This window comes from Dermacentor variabilis, chromosome 6, assembly GCF_050947875.1.
Source record: "Dermacentor variabilis isolate Ectoservices chromosome 6, ASM5094787v1, whole genome shotgun sequence".
Classification (NCBI taxonomy): Eukaryota; Metazoa; Arthropoda; class Arachnida; order Ixodida; family Ixodidae; genus Dermacentor; species Dermacentor variabilis.
Genome location: NC_134573.1, coordinates 181,703,197 through 181,719,352, shown reverse-complemented (window position 1 = coordinate 181,719,352; position 16,156 = coordinate 181,703,197). Strand labels below are relative to the sequence as shown.

The following is a 16,156-nucleotide window of genomic DNA, read 5'->3' as shown; positions in this document are numbered from 1 at the left end:
AGCGCACTTTGGGGATTTGAAATGGATCTGATCCAGCCTGCGTGAAGCAGAGAGCGAGAGAGAACGTTTATTATTAAATGATTCCTAGTCCGAGTCATGGCTGTCAGAGTGCAAATGGGGGCCCAGTTTTTACGATGAAACCTGTTGAGTGGACGCGTTAACGGTCTTTATGTGGGTCACCAGCAGTGGCCGAACTTTGGGACGTTGTTCTTGCGGTGCAGCGGTCCAGCTGTTCAGTTGTGAGGCAAGGAGATTAGAATGTAGAATGTTGCTAGAATGAGTTTGTCGAGAAAAGAGGGTACGCGGACATTCGCAGTAAGTAATAAGCGCTTTGAGTAACTTGCCACATCCCGGACATGCCAGCTTGCCCGGTGTAATCTCAATGCGACGTCGTTTAGCATCATTCAGTAGACTAAGTGACAGCGCCTGACGGCTCACTACTGCGTCCCTCTGTTTTTACGATGACAAAGGAGTCTGTTGTTTCTGGATTGGGTGAGCCAACTGCAGTACTGTTTTAAATGTTCGCAACTGATACAGCTGGAAAGATAGGTCTCTGACTACTTCTCTGGTCTCCGAAGGAAAAAGAGCCTTTCGTTTCGGCCCTAATATTATGTGTTCCTACGTTTCACGTAACTGTACCATGAAAATACTAGCTTTGGCTAGGAGCACAGCTACTGCGCCTTGCAAATACGTTGGTCTCGAACTGCCAACCCGTCCTGGCAGATTCATCATTTCTAATAAAAGCTATGTCAACTGCGCCTTTCTATTTCTCAGTGAGGTCGGTACACTGCCATTCGCAACAGATAACCAAGTTGGCATCAGCAGATGGCGACTTCTTGCACGCAAGCACTCAATAATCATTTTACGCAACTTATCCAAGATACAACACATTGGAAACGTCACAGTAAGAAAACACTGGTACTATAGTAGCGGCAGCGGTCAAGAGAGCTAGGACCGCAAGCAAAAAATGTTTGTAATTGACCTGCGTATAGCCGTATATAGAATCTCAAAAGACGTGCGTTCAGAGCGAGTCACTGTCATTGCGAAGATACTACGATAGTTCCACAGCAGACACTGCGGAATTCCCTCGAAGCTTCTCAGCAATGTTGATCCGTGGTTACACCGCAGTATCATCGCACGAACGGTGTCAGAGAGTGAAGCTCCAAGAAAAATATCAAGGAAAGTCTCTTTTTTTCTGTCATCCATGGGAAATAAACATGCTCTAGGCCGCATCTTGTGTCACGTGATGCTTTCAGTGCCTCGTTAGCGCTTGTTCTGTCCTCCTCCACTGTACTTATTTATTTATTTTGCTAGCCTGTAGCAAGCTGCCTCCTTCCGTGTATGCAAAGAGAGAAATGATACATAGAAAACAGGGAGGTTATAACAGGTAGTCAAAGTGTAGTATCTGTTCATATCAGCTGTCTGATACGGGTTCTATTTGGACCCAAGGTATTAAACATATTTTTGCGAGTTGGCGGAGTGCTTGAAGCGTGTTTTACTTCCGCCGTGGGTCGACCCGGTATTTAACTATCTCCGTGATCGGCCCACGGTTTTTGCTCACGAAAAAAAAAAAGAAGAATTCATGGAACCGTAGCCATAAACAGCTTCGCTGTAAAAAGTTATAACTTCAGGGACGAACAAAACCGAATAATGTTCAATGTACTTCATACTATATAGACGACCTGATGGGAGTCCAATGCACTGTAGTTCCCTATACAAACAGAAAACCGTAGTCAAGCTTGACTTACATAGTCAGTGACATTGTTGCGACATGTACAAATGATGTGTCACACATGCACACGTGTACAGTGAATATACTGCAAATGGATTCACATATGCAGAGTACATGCTCTAGAGAAACCTCGCCAGGGTGTGACTTGGGTCGTCAGTTGTCGCCTACTTGACTGATTAGCGCAGGACCCACGCTCCAGGGCCGACAATGCAGTGCCAGTGAGCGCACCTCTATTCTGCTTAGTGAAACAATAAACCCCGATATACAACTCGTACATGCAATGACAGCTTATAGTATCACAAAGGCACGCCGATTTCTTGATAAAATAAGGCGTGATATTCAATGGTTCCTTTCGCTTTTATAATTTTCTACGTCAACGTTTTGCACCGTGCATCCATCTGATCGGATGTTTGCATTGCGGCATAGCTTGTGACCTATGCGTTGCGCAAGCATAAACATTGCATGACATTACATGTTGCGTAGAATGAAAATATAAACACAACTGTATGCATCGCGTCAATTTTTATAGCATTGCATTAACGGCTTTACAAGTTTCGCTTCCAATAGATTTCAACATGTACGTTGCATCTGCACAAGTTCCTCTGTTCGTGGTTTTCAGCGTACCTAAACAATGACCGTCCCATCGACACACTACAACTTCGTATACAACGCTTAAGTATGGCTTCTACAATTCACTTCGTGCATCGTATCATATAATGTGCATCCGTAGCGCGCGGCCATTTAACATGAAGGTCGCCACATTGGAAAACGTGCTCACCGGACGTTCCCAATATAACCGGCAACGGGAGCCAGTGTGCGACAGGTCTGTTACATTAGCAAGTTTGCTACATTGATCGAGACTTGTAGATGTGCAAACCTCATAGATCGTCGATTACTTTATTTCCTTCGTTCCTTGTTTTAGAGCGCAGCTATAGGCGCCCGTTCCTGCGTCGGCGTCGTTCCTCGGCGTCTTCGTAGCCGAGCGAACGAGCACAACGAAAGATGAAAGAGCGAACGCGGAGCGCGGATGAAAGACGGCGATAGCGAAGGGAACGCGATGAGGAAAGCGGAAGAGTAGGGTATGGCGAAAGCGTGAGAAGAAAAACCTTGTGCGATGCAAGACGGGCTTAGCCGCGACGATGGCTATGAAATAGCGCCAGAGTTGCGCGCGTTTTCTGCGCGCGTTTTCACCGACGACGCCACCAATAACATATATGGAAACAAAGCGCTGCAGGAGCGGAGTTCTGTCTGCACTGGCTGCTGTGAATCGTGCCTACGCGTCACACACGCGCCGCCTTTCCCGATCCACCGATTATTGAGGCAGTCACGCCACACATCGCTCCGTTTGCGATGTGCCGCACGAGACATCCAATACATCGCGAAATGAAAACGCGTATACAGCTGCGCTCAAATGTCGCATTAGGGAATATCGTAAACGTCGGTGAATTTCTGTTGTATTCTTTATCACATATAATTTACAGAAATTATCTCAATAGGCATGGTTAAAAACACCAAGCGGCCTGTCGAAGCCATGCTGCCCAGACACGTGGAGCGGCCATACAAATTGTTAGTGAGCCACATATAAATAACAAAAAAAACGAGAAATATAATTTCTCGCTTGAAAAGCATTTGAAACATTGCTAACAAACATTTTTAGGCAATTGCAGAACAGTATAACATCGGACAAAGATCACGCATAACATAAAATACACTTGCATTTATAAATATTTCAAATCAGTCACACTAAATGAATTTAATAAATGTACATGTATTGAAAGAAGTACATTTACTGCACATTTCCTAATGACGTCAACCTAGCGATGCAAAAAAAATCCGCTGAATCGCACATACTTCACCACACCAAAAATAAAAGTTCGTTGGGAACATTTTTGCTTTCTGATGGTGAAGATCAATTATGCAGCTCAAAAAGGATTAGATAGTTATTTATGATATTTGGCATCTGCAGTGACCATAGGATGGTAAGAACTCGAATTAGCCTAGAGCTGAGGAGGGAACGGAAGAAACTCGTACATAAGAAGCCGATAAAATGAGTTAGCGGTAAGAGGGAAAATAGAGGAAATCCAGATCAAGCTACAGAACAGGTATTCGGCTTTAACTCAGGAAGAGGACCTTAGTGTTGAAGCAGTGAACGACAATCTTGTGGGCATCATTAAGCAGTGTGCAATAGAAGTCGGTGGTAACTCCGTTAGACAGGATACCAGTAAGCTATCGCAGGAGACGAAAGATCTGATCAAGAAACGCCAAAGTATGAAAGCCTCTAACCCTACAGCTAGAATAGAACTGGCAGAACTTTCGAAGTTAATCAACAAGCGTAAGACAGCTGACATAAGGAAGTATAATATGGATAAAATCGAACATGCTCTCAGGAACGGAGGAAGCCTAAAAGCAGTGAAGAAGAAACTAGGAATTGGCAAGAATCAGATGTATGCGTTAAGAGACAAAGCCGGCAATATAACTGCTAATATGGATGAGATAGTTCAAGTGGCTGAGGAGTTCTATAGAGATTTATACACTACCAGTGGCACCCACGACGATAATGGAAGAGAGAGTAGTCTAGAGGAATTCGAAATCCCACAGGTAACGCTGGAAGAAGTAAAGAAAGCCTTGGGAGCTATGCAAAGGGGGAAGGCAGCTGGGGAAAATCAGGTAACAGCAGATTTGTTGAAGGATGGTGGGCAGATTGTTCTAGAGAAACTGGCCACCCTGTATACGCAATGCCTCATGACTTCGAGCGTACCGGAATCTTGGAAAAACGGTAACATAATCCCTATCCGTAAGAAAGGGGACGCCAAAGACTTGATAAATTATAGACCGATCAGCTTACTGTCCGTTGCCTACAAAGTATTTACTAAGGTAATTGCAAATAGAATCAGGAGCACCTTAGACTTCGGTCAACCAAAGGACCAGGCAGGATTTCGTAAAGGCTACCCAACAATAGACCATATTCACACTATCAATCAGGTGTTGGAAAAATGTGCGGAATATAACCAACCTTTACATATAGCTTTCATTGATTACGAGAAAGCGTTTGATTCAGTCGAAACCTCAGCAGTCATGGAGGCATTGCGGAATCAGGGTGTAGACGAGCCGTATGTAAAAATACTGAAAGATATCTATAGTGGCTCCACAGTCACCGAAGTCCTCCATAAAGAAAGCAACAAAATCCCAATAAAGAAAGGCGTCAGGCAGGGAGATACGATCGCTCCAATGCTATTCACAGCGTGTTTACAGGAGGTATTCAGAGACCTGCATTGGGGAGAATTGGGGATAAGAGTTAATGGAGAATACCTTAGTAACTTGCGATTCGCTGATGATGTTGCCTTGCTTAGTAACTCAGGGGACCAACTGCAATGCATGCTCACTGACCTGGAGAGGCAAAGCCGAAGGGTGGGTCTAAAAATTAATCTGCAGAAAACTAAAGTAATGTTTAACAGTCTCGGAAGAGAACAGCAGTTTGCGATAGGTAGTGAGGCACTGCAAGTGGTAAGGGAATGCATCTACTTAGGACAGGTAGTGACCACGGATCCGGATCATGAGACTGAAATAATCAGAATAAGAATGGGCTGGGGTGCGTTTGGCAGGCATTCTCAGATCGTGAACAGTAGGTTGCCATTATTCCTGAAGAGAAAAGTTTATAACAGCGTGGTCTTACCAGTACTCACGTACGGGGCAGAAACCTGGAGGCTTACGAAAAGGGTTCTACATGAATTGAGGACGACGCAACGAGCTATGGAAAGACGAATGATAGGTGTAACGTTAAGGGATAAGAAAAGAGCAGATTAGGTGAGGGAACAAACGCGAGTTAATAATATCTTAGTTGAAATCAAGAAAAAGGAATGGGGGGGGGGCATGGGCAGGACACGTAATGAGGAGGGAAGATAACAGATGGTCATTAAGAGTTACGGAATGGATCCCATGGGAAGGGAAGCGCAGCAGAGGGCGGCAGAAAGTTAGGTGGGCGGATGAGATTAAGAAGTTTGCAGGGACAACATGGCCACAATTAGTACGTGACCGGGGTAGTTGGAGAAGTATGGGAGAGGCCTTTTCCTTGCAGTCACGGAGTAAGACATTTAGGAGGTGAATGCCGCTGCCCTCAAGAATTTTTTTCAATGCTATCACAGCGCATTTTGGGGATTTGAAATGGATCTGACCCAGCCTGCGTGGAGCAGAGAGTGAAAGAAAAGGTTTATTATAAACTATTCCTAGTCCGAGTCATGGCCGGAATAGGAATCGTTTCAATGATTTGTTTAGCATCGAGTAGATGCTCTTCTGGGAGGAGAGGTAATGCCAGGCGCTTGCGCCAGGCGCTTGGGTCACTTGCTCCCAGAAGAAGTCGAGGACGTATTGGCTCACGAGCTCGTGCCTTGGTCTTTTGTTGGTGCTGCGCTGCCCCTTCGACGACTTATACTTTAACGGCCTCTTTTAGAAGTCATCTGTCAATGAAACGTGACAAAATGCCAAGGCGTGACATATACATATGCCTAAATATTTACGCGAATCTTCGTTCACGGAGACGCTGACGCCGACATCGGGCTTTGTGCGACACGGGGCTCTTAACACTGCCGCGTCAAACTATATGTGTAACGGAACCACATATTCATGAGACAGGGAGTAACGCCGCCATATATATGGCCCATGATCTCTTGCTTTACAGACAACACAAGACCAGCACTCAGAAAATGTCTTGGTCTCCAAGACATACATCTTCAATCGCCATGGTGGCCATTGTCAGATATTATTCTGTTGCAGTCAACTTTGCTACTTATGCCCTGAGAGCACATATTCGGCACCTGATTCGGCTACTATGGCACCATCTTGCTTGCCTTCCAGCAAATAGTTCACATTCAACATTTGCCAAAGCATTGCAAGATGTCAGACCTTCTAGCCACGCCTGCTACATACTGCTACACGCCTGCTACAGGACTGTCAGCACTATCGTGGTGTCTGGACCAGCCACAAGTAAAATAGACAATTCCGGGCATCGAACAGAAAGCTGGAACACTATTGCATGCTTTAAATCAAGCAACCTTGGGACCTCCTGGCAACTTGCAGAGATCCCGGGAACGTGCCTACACAGATAATAGGGTGAAACTCAACCGCTCTGCAGCTGCAGTCATCATCCCGATGAAATATGAAAAAAAAATCAAGCTACATACGGCCCGTAGGACCACATCGAGGGACGCAGAATTTGGTGCACTCTATGCTGCACTCGAATTCATTAGTCAGGAGTTACCGTAACAATAAACTGTTTCCTGTGACTCCAAGGCATACGGAACGCAATGCGCCGCATGCGAGTAGTGCACTGAATATAAAGGCGCCACTGATAACCACCTAGCGGGCGTTTTCAAATGCACGAGCAGGATGCAGTTGCAAACGACAGGACTTAGCAGCAAGGATGACTGAAACTCGTGGCGGCGACTTTCCTTTTGTTCGGGTGTCAGACCGCTAATTATGCGGTGACAGCTGCCGCAAAGGCGCGGGCTTCTATGACAGCGGATGTGTACACAATGTTACCGGAGTTCGGGACATCCCGGTCCGCATACGTGACAGCAGCGTCCCGCAGACAACCGCAGCGAAGCCTATTTATACGAAGTGGAGCTAGTGTTAGGCACCTACTTTGCTTTCTTGACCAGTGACATCGCCGAATAAACGCCTACAAGGTCGCCTCAAGAAGAGTAATAACGAATTGATTAATAGAAACGTGTACACTAATGAATGATGTCCCCAAACGCACAAGTGAATAAAAGCGCAAGTTGGCGTGGCACCACCGATGCAATTCCGCTGCGTACGTCGATGAACTGCCTTTCGCGCAGCAGTTTTAGCAATCTGAAATTTCTTTCTGACCTGCTTGTAAACGTAAACAGTTAACGTCTTACCAATTTTCGCGTTATTTTTTTTCCATTGTTAGCGAAGAGTGAATGAAGCACACAATATATTTGAAGTGGAACTGCACTGCCCAAGGTAGATGCGCGCTGACGTCAAGGCCGGGTTTCTTAGCTGTAATCATTCCAATTAAACACAGCGTAATTTAAGCCCCCTACAAACGACGAGAAGCGAAAAATTCGTACTCAACAATTCTGCATGAAGCAACTAACAGCTCAGCATGTGCGAAGTCCCGCATAAAATGGATTCAAAAACGTGAACTGTGTGACACCTGGCGTGACGAACTTGCCGGGCAGCGTAAAACCAACAAAATTAGTCCTTCAAGTCTCAGCAGCTTTAACAGAAAACAAGATGCACTCGTGAAGTCCTGCACCCAAGCTACAGCAACAGGGTAAAACATGGCCATCGACGCACATCGCCATTGTCAGAGGATCTTCATTTCCGAAAATGGCCTAGAGTCCAGCTGGTTCAATGCTGTCCGGAGAGCTTCACGCCCGTCGTCGTACTGGGGACAGATACATAGGATGTGTTAAATCGCTTCTATAGTTTCACAAGAGTCGCACATATGCGTATCCTCCATTCCAATGCGGAACGAGTAGGCCTTCGTAAATGCCACCCCGAGCCAGAGGCGGCAGAATACTGCCGCCTCAGAGCGGGAAACTTTTGATGACACTTGTAACATTAGGGATGGATCAAATCTATGAAGGTGACACTTCGGGAGGTTGGTAAAAGACGAGTATTTGTGTGTCATAGCTTTAGCCACGATATGAAGTTTTCTTGCAGCGTTGGTTTTTGATAAGGGGATTGGAAGTGGTCCAGCATCCAGATGGGCAGACCGACCGGCTTCGTCGGCGAGGTGGTATGCAATGCTGGTACGTCCAGGTAGCCACTAGAATGTGATTTCATGCCCTTTAGCGATAGCTTGATAGTAGTCGTCTCTTATTTCACAGGGCTCATAGCCCTGTGATATAGGGCAAAATGCAGGCTCTGAAGTGCCGCCTCAGAGTCGCAAAAGATTACCTATTTCTGAGGTGTCTCTTGCAGGACGTATTTGACTGCAGCACGCAGGGCAGCAAGCTCTGCCGCCGTTGACGTTGTCATGTGGGACAGTGTCATGTGCAGAGTGCCCAAATGGAACTACCTCTGGTTAACTTTCTGGCCTTTCCATGCATCCTTCCTCTCTCTCCTGCTTTTACCATGTCAATTAAAAAAGTATAAGTGACCCTTTATCCTCCTTTCTCCCAAATCAAAGTGAGCAGAAAAAGAAAGCATTTAGTTTATAGTTTAGAAATTTGAGTCAGCAATAATAAACTCGATTTTAACAAGGGATATGAATGGTAAACATGCTGGTCTGGTAAAATAACTGTCTAGCCGTGCTTTCGATATAAAGGGGGTTCCTGTATCTCGAAGTGATGACTGGGGACTTATTGTTCAGACAAGCGGTGCGATGACAGGGTGTCGCGCTAATACGAGAGGAATACGCGGCCGTCGCGGCGACATTCTGATTTGGTTGGAGTGCAAGAACAGTGCTGTACTTAGATTTTGGTCACAGACTATGGGACCCAAACTATGGCATGAGTCACTGCTCGTAAGTTGTGTTGTTGAGCGGAATAAGTACGGAAGGAAGAGATGTGGGCAGGACACATGCCGGACCGCTTTTCTCCGCCCTTATTCTCTCAACAACACACAATGATGCATCAACTGGGCAAACGCTCAACGGTTCTAAACTCGTATGTAGCTTTGGGTTGTTAAACCCCACAGTTTCATTGAGTTTGATAATTCAAATATGACATACAACAATTACACAATAAGACTTTTGAAATACAACAGATTTTGCATGTCAACGTAAACACTTACATAAGTTTTCGTCAGTGCACTTCAAAGTAAAAAAAAAAGAAGTGAGCAAGAGAAATAAAGAAAGGGGGAATGGGGTGAGCCCTAAATGCTTTGTTTGTCTTCTAAGGAAGTGTATACATATTGCAGTGCCAACAATTTCGAATACCTACTACTTTTTCGTTCACGTTCACACTCACTTACATGCTGCCGTCGCTTGCCCCGCGGAACTACGTACCAAACTATTCGGTCAGCTAGTGACTCCGCGAGAAAGAGTTCTGCGCATTTAATGAAAACGTCCTCGCAAAGCGATAGAAACAACTTGTTTGCCGCATTATGTATACTCACTGTCTATGGCCTTGTCAACTACAACGTTGCCTCATTAGTGTACTTAATTGGCTCCGTCATCGCGCCCTACCTGTCACTCGGGCCACTCTGTCGTGCGATTCGGTCGTCACTGTGCCATTGACTGTTTGTCTCTTAAAATACAGATTGTGAGCATAAAGCTTGTTGGTATTAAAACGTATTATACCTATAAATTTCTTAACTGTTATAAGCAGTTATGGATATATGCTGCTAGTTCTGGTGTGCTGCAATCCGTTGTTATTTAGTGCTCTATTCTGCGTTTGTGTATTATCTTTACTTGTGTCTGCACCACTGCATTGTCGCGTGATGACACTTAGTGCATTTTGTTATGTGGAATGTTTTGGTGGGATCATTTGAAAAGTTTCTTGGGTACCAAGAGCTTAATTTTCGCACACATGGGCATTTTTGCGACTACTGAACCTGAAACTACTAGTTGAAAAATTAAGTAATCTAGGGCGCTTTGTGAACAGAAAACAAACATTCTGTAGCATTGCCATTTGTTGGGCGCATTGTGTTGTCGTCTCCCTTCCGTCCTTGTTTGCTGGCGCTAAATATGCTTTCAAACATTCTGTTTTGTCTTTTCGTTGAGGATTCATCAATTTGAATGAACTTAGAAATGGGGATAGCCTTTGTCCACGTTCTCCTGGCGGTATAGTTTTATTTAAAGCTACATACAGTATAAATATTTGATAAAATTGACTGAAGAAATGGCACCATTTAAACTATAGTATAAGTTAGTACACGTGTAGTCCAAGAGAGGGAACTGCAGTGATGTAATCGTTCATTGTTAAAGAATATATACAAAAATTAGTCACACATGAGCACGAAAGCCGGTCACTGACCCTATTATTATCATCGCGAGAAGGACCCTGGAGCAACCGATGGCTGGCGCTAGCGACATCTGTTGCGGTGGTTCTGCATCAAATTTCGCATTAATGGTAGAGACGAACCATAAAGGTTGTTTCCGTAGCGTCATGCGTATCAAATGTATTTTTATCCGATAATATTCCTTTATGACCGTTTTGAGAGAGCTACATTCTGATATGCGATGATTCAAAAGTCAAACAGCAGGGTCGCATACAATTTCATTTTTACTAGAAAGTGGTATTTTCGTTAGAAGTAGTGCAGGTGGTGCCATCTAGCACGAGGGAACACAAGCAAATAAAGAAGCATCGATTGTTTGGGGCGCGGGCTGGCTGACCCGGGTTGGTTCGTGGTTGAAACACCATGCGCCGCCTGCTGTCTACTCAATATGCAATCGATGCCCGAGTACTTGCCGGTAGCAATACTAGTTGGGATTGTCACTGCAGAAGTGCACACGTGCATTTTGCCTTTATTTACGCCGTTTAGAAGCGAGTTTTACTAGTCAGTTTCATTTGTCTTTCAAATGGACATAAAACTGCGTGGCCATTCCCCTTGTCATGAGCGAGGCTCGGACGCGCTCAGCCTGAATCACGGTTTCACAGATACTTCAGATAGACTGGTGCATCAATTGTTAAAACACGATGGGAACACAATTCTTGACCTGATATTGTATTACGTATCCAATTTTGCTTGAGATGAATGTTATTTTTGTCTGTTCTGCCGTAATTTATAAAATTATTACGTTGTTGCCAGGAAGTGGAGAAGAATTACACAAATGTCTTAATTTTACGCACCTTTCAAACTTCGGTCTTTTCCTATGCGTCACACAATCTCCAGGAGTGACCGTAATTGTGTAAGCTTATGAGAACACATAATAATCGAGCACTTACGTAGGCCAATTACGTAGCCATCGTCACGTCTCACAATAAGAAACCAGAGACAATGCTCCCACTTAGAATTTTTCGCATGCTGGGTACAGCACCTTGCAATAAAGACTAGGCTGTCACTCTGATAAGTCCACGAAGACGATGATATAGATTACGTATAACTGTTACCAATTTGCTTTCCTCTGGTGCCCAGAACCTTTGGCACAGTGAAGCTTTGATCTGCTACCCAGCAGAGAGAGAGAGAGAGAGAGAGAGATGCAAATGAGAGAAAGGCAGGGATGTTAGCCAGAGTTAAAGCCTCCGGTTTGCTACCCTGCACTAGGGGCAGGGAAAGGGGATGTAGAGACGGAAAGAAGAGCGGAGACAAAAAGACAAGCTTGAAAAGAAAGGAGGATAGAATGGAATCATTATTGTCTCTCTAATAGGCCACTGCCACGTAAAAAGGCCAACAAAGCCTTGACCGACTTTCGGTGCGACGACAGTGCTAAAGGAAAGTGCCACCCAGCACTTCGCTATAGGTGCGATGCGGCTTAATCCCAAAATTATGAACATACTGTTTATTTTTTTCGTCTACCAAATTTAGCTTAAGTTGTTTCATTTTTATGTTTTAGATTTCTTCCTTCATTTCCATTAATTTATACTCTCCAATCTCTTGCTGTTGATTGTAGCTTGCCTATTTCCAAATTTTGTTTAAGCGTCTTAAATGTATTGTTCAAATGTGATACTGTCTCACTAGAATCTGCATGTACATCTACACCGACATATGCAAATAGCACTTGGCTTTGCGTTTGTTTTACTCAAATGCCCTTGTCAGATGGTTACACAGAGAGATGGCCAGCATTAAACTGGAGTGTTCGATAGCTTCTTGGATTAGGTGAACGCATTCCAGTGCTCGACATCGAAAGAAAGAGCGTGAAGGTGTTTCGATGTAAACTCAAGGAATCAAGACAGTCTTGGCGTAATACACTGTTGCTGTGTGTATATGAAATGCACGTGATGAACTTGTCTTGAATGGTAGTATAGTGATGTAGGTACATGAAAAAAGGCTGTTGAAATTTGCACTAAGGTCAATAGTTTGGAGTTTGTACGGGGAGTCTTAGGAAATCGACATGGCGCTTAAGCTCTGTAACAGTTTTATGATATCAGTTGTGGGAAAAGAAAAAAGAAAGCAATGCAGTTTCGAAACGGCTACGATTTTGTTTTCGGTGAACATACCGCAATACGCATGCTTTTACGCTCAAGTCTGACTCGCATTTACAAGTTGGATTTCCATTTGGCAAATAGCTAGTTTCAGGATACAGTGGCGCTTGAACCCCATCACACGGGCTGTGGCGTAGCAACTGAGGGAGGGGGGTAGGGGGCCCCTGGTGCCAGGTGCCAGTTGTGGAGGGGGGGGGAGCTGTCATATGAGCCTGAAGACCCTCCTCTTTCCGCCAGCTTGACTGGGCGTCAATGGTAAAGAATGCTTCGGTAACCAGCTGCCGGAGCATATGTACCCGATTTACCAGATGTGTAGTGCAGCACAATTGTTGGCTGCAGCTTATGAGCATCCTACGTAATCATTGCACGAATGTGCGGGCTAAAAATTTTATTCGCAAAGTGGTCGCTTAAGTAAATTTGCCTTCGCGGAATGTTTCATGAGCTTGTGTGGTGCGCTCATGCTCGAAGAGGGCCTGGCTAAACATACAGTCTGGCGAAGTGGCTCATACGAGTAAGTCCCTCTTCCGTTCATCTTGCACTGTGAAGATGAACAAAAACAGCAGCAAGAGAAGACCTCCCATGCGGGCACAGAACGAGCGCGCCCAGTGCCCGCGTTTACGGCGAAACGTGCCTCGAGAGCGACGGTGCGAAGTCCACAAGTGCGGCCATCGAAAGACGCAAATGGACTGCAGTACTTTGGCGCTGCGGATGGGCCAGTATGGCAGTGCCGAAAGAAATATGAAAAAGTGCACCAGTGAAGTAGATCTCTCTATCCCATCCATTGCGAGTGCAGACCAACAGTAGCGCAAGCTTTCTCTGGCACGGGCTTCATCGCGGCCTTCTCATTTTTTGCATGGTGACGCCAAGAATTGACGCGAAGCGTACTCTATTCCGTTCTCAACCTTGTGGCGGTGCCCCACCTGCGCTAATCACGTTTTTCAATAGCAGTAGGAGGACGAGGAGGGAATAAAGAGAGAAGGCAGGGATGTTAACAAGAAATCCGTGTGGTTGGCTACCTTACTGCGGTGGATGGGAAAGAGGGAAAGAAAGATGAGATGGACACAGGGAGGGGAGGGGGAGGAAAGCCGCGGTGAGCTCGCGCACGCACGCGGAGGGCATCACTAAGTCAAAGGCGTTCACACAGGCCAGGCACCCTCAAGTAACACGTAGGTGCCTTCATAGCCTTGTGGATCAACGAACAATGGGGGCATTCTTCCGTGTAACGCCTGCACGCACAACAGCCGATCCTCCAGTCGTCGCAATGCGACAGATATTGTTTCTCTTTCCGACTGAAATCAATGACATTGGCACAATAAATATTCCATGCTCTCTTTGCCGCAGACGTCGCACGCAGCACTGTCGGTCATTCCAATCAAGGTGTAGTGTACACTTTTGTGAAAGCCACTCTCAATCACAGCCGGTATGGAAGCGATGCGTCACGTCGGTGCAGCCTGGGTGGAGGTCGGAGCTGGAGCAAAGGGTTCACATTATGCAACCTGGTGCGCCTTAAATTTGGAGTGCTTAACTCTGTTAACGCGAGCTTGCGTGCGAGGTGACGAAGCTGCCCGGCAGCGTCTGTCCTGGAAGGCGGAATGGTTACGTTGTGTTGTGCTTAATGTGACTCTCGGACAGATTTGCCTGCTTGATTTTGCACTGATCCCGCAATGGCCAGGTAGCCAGTGGAAAATAATCTTGTGGCCTTTCTGTTTGACATTGTGGTGAAGTATGACAAATTCGCATGTTAGCTCTTCGTGAGCTCCAGGTCGGAGAACTAATTGCATGCTGTGTAAAGCCAGTCTCGAGTCGGAAAACACGGCCCATGTACCAGGACTCTCTGTGTCAATGAATTGAAGCGTGCTGCGCAGAGCCGTGAATTCTGCAGCGGTAGAAGTCGTGACATGTGACGTCTTGAATCGCAGTGTTATTCCTCTTTTCGGTATAAATACAGCACCACAAGAACTGGTCGATGTAGTCGATCCGTCAGTATAAATGTGTATGTGGTTACTGTATCTTTCGTACACAAGGAGTAAGCTAGATTGTTCTAGTGCAGACGGTGGTAGATCTGACTTTTTCTGAAATCCTGGAATTCTGAGGTGTACTTCAGGACGGCACAAACATCATGGAGGAGACCCCGACCTTGCCGCAGGTGTGTACCCCGATGTAAGCGAGGTACGATATGCACTGACAGTTGGGCTAAGCGAGGTGCGGGGTCTTTCCAAGGTGAGTGTGGCGAGGTGGTGGCACGGGGTCCGGGAAATGTGCCTGACATGTGCACGCACTCTCGACGGCGATGTGTGTCGTGATTGAATAATCTTGAGCAATGACAATGGTGGCAGCCGTTGACGCATTGCGTCGTAATCCAAGGCATATCCTGAGAGCTTGGGCTTGAATGCTCTGAACTGTACACAAATTAGTTTTGCAGGTGTTGAATATAACAGGTAGGCTGTACCGGAGGAACCCAACAAACAACATCCTGACTGTAACATGAATTGTGTGGGCACTCCCAGTTTTTTCTGCAAGGAACCTGAACAGATGACAAATAGCAGTCAATCGCTTTTTCACATCGTTTACGTGAGGAGCCTAGGACATGCCTCAGTCAATCACAACCACCAAGAACCTGTGACTTCTGCTGGACGATATCACTTGTTCCTCGATTGATATGTGGTATGCAGGCATTGGCTTCCTGGTAAATGCCACCGCTGCGCACTTTTCCCACGTCACTTCCTGTACTTGTTTACAAAGGTAGCATGATGTAGATGAGGTCGCCTCCTGAAACCGAGCGTGAAGCTGAAGCCGTGTCACCTCCGGAGTCCAGATACAGATGTCGTCAGCGTAGATAGAGAGTCAAACCGTGCTTGATAGGTCCTCTATTAGACCAATCAGGGCTAGGTTGAGTACGTTGGGCTTAGTACTCCGCCCTGAGAGTCTCTGCGGCTACTGTATTACTCGGGTGTTGGGCCATCCCCCGCGTGCACGCAGAATAATCGAATATGTAGGTAGCTAGGAACTCAGAGGTATATCTTGCCACTAGGTCCTATTGCTTCTAACGCTTTAAGGATGGCTTCATAGTTGACATTGTCGTAAGCCCCTTTAACGTCTAGAAACAAGGCAGCAGACAAGCGTTTGCAGGCCTTCAGGAATTGGACGTACGTTACAAAGTCGACAACTTTGTCTATAGATGAACGACTACGCCTGAATCTTGCCAACGCGTCTGGATAAATTTCATAGCGCTCTAGGTACCACTCCAGACGCATTAGAACCATCCGTTCCATTACTTCTGCACAACTAGCAAATGCGATCGGACGGTATGACGCAATGTCCAAAGGCGACTTGTCAGGTTTGAGAAGCGAAATCAGGCGACTTGACTTCT

General features: G+C 45.8%; 1 protein-coding gene and 1 pseudogene across 1 annotated transcript in view; one reads left to right on the top strand and one right to left on the bottom strand.

Moving 5' to 3' along the window:
* The window catches only part of LOC142586382 (uncharacterized), a 286,970-nt gene that overhangs the window by 148,628 nt on the left and 122,186 nt on the right, over positions 1-16,156 (bottom strand). The window lies entirely within an intron of this gene.
* Positions 1,381-1,553, top strand: LOC142586484 (U2 spliceosomal RNA; annotated as a pseudogene).